This window comes from Propithecus coquereli, unplaced genomic scaffold (genome assembly GCF_000956105.1).
Source record: "Propithecus coquereli isolate 6110/MARCELLA unplaced genomic scaffold, Pcoq_1.0 Scaffold241, whole genome shotgun sequence".
Classification (NCBI taxonomy): Eukaryota; Metazoa; Chordata; class Mammalia; order Primates; family Indriidae; genus Propithecus; species Propithecus coquereli.
Genome location: NW_012147964.1, coordinates 3,565,004 through 3,566,101, shown reverse-complemented (window position 1 = coordinate 3,566,101; position 1,098 = coordinate 3,565,004). Strand labels below are relative to the sequence as shown.

General features: G+C 48.2%; 1 long non-coding RNA gene across 1 annotated transcript in view; it reads right to left on the bottom strand.

Annotated features, from left to right (window-relative positions):
• Positions 1–1,098, bottom strand: part of LOC105811894 — a 120,664-nt gene that overhangs the window by 83,453 nt on the left and 36,113 nt on the right. The window lies entirely within an intron of this gene.

Below are 1,098 nucleotides of genomic sequence, written 5' to 3'. Positions count from 1 at the left end.
TTAGTATGTTCAAAGAGTTGCGCAACTGTCACCTCTAATTCCAGAACATTCTATCACCCCAAAAAGAAGCCCCAACCCCATCAGCAGTCACTCCCCACCCTCTCCCTCAGCCCCTGGCGACCACGAATCCACGACCTGTCTCTGTGGCTCTGCCTGTTCTGGACATTTCACACAAACGGAGTCTCACACTGTGTGTCCTTCTGTGTCCGGCGTCTCTCACTGAGCAAATGTCCTTGAGGTCCCTCCACGCTGTGGCCTGTGTCAGAGCCTCGTCCCTTTTCCTGGCTGAGTGATACTCCAGTACGTGGATGGACAGCTCTATTTTGTCCATTCACCCCTCGACGGACACTGGAGTCGTTTAACTCACGTCTACATGCGTACACGTCCTTTTCTTTGTAAGTAAGTCTGCTCTGGAGTTACTGCCCATGACATGGTGGCTTGTCACTGCTGCCAGGGAGGTGAGCACTAAGGCTGATGCTCGAGGCTTAAAAAATGTCTACCACGGATGAGACCACAATGATTTTTAGTGGGCTGAGCTAAAATATCTATGTTATAACTTTACCGAGGTACGGTTTACATGTCATACAATTCAACTGCAGTGTGCAACTCAAAGATTTTTTATTTAGTTCACCGAGTCATGTGGCCACCCCCGCAACACAGTCCTGAACCATCCCATCACCCCCGAGAGACCCCTGGGGCACGCGGATGGCCCCCGCCTCTGGCCACCACAGCTCACCATCCTGTCCCTACAAATCTGCCTTTCCTGGGAATTCTGCCTTCTTCTCTAACTTGTGTGTGTGTGTGTGTGTTTATTTCTTGTTTACACTAACAAAGCAAAGGCAAATAATTTATTTTTAAATGATTTCCTCCTCGTACATTTTAAAAGCCTCACAAAACCCTTCAGAAGCAACCAGACAGAGGAGAGCTAAGGGACCAGCATTAGAGTCTCAGCTCTGCTCCTAACTTGTTCAAAAGAATCTTCCCAGATGATACAGCCGGTGGCAGATCCCTCAGGAGTGGCATGGTGCCGTTCTCAGGGTAACGATTGCATTTTTGCTCTATTAGTTCCTGAGAGAGCTTATTTACAAAAAAATAAAA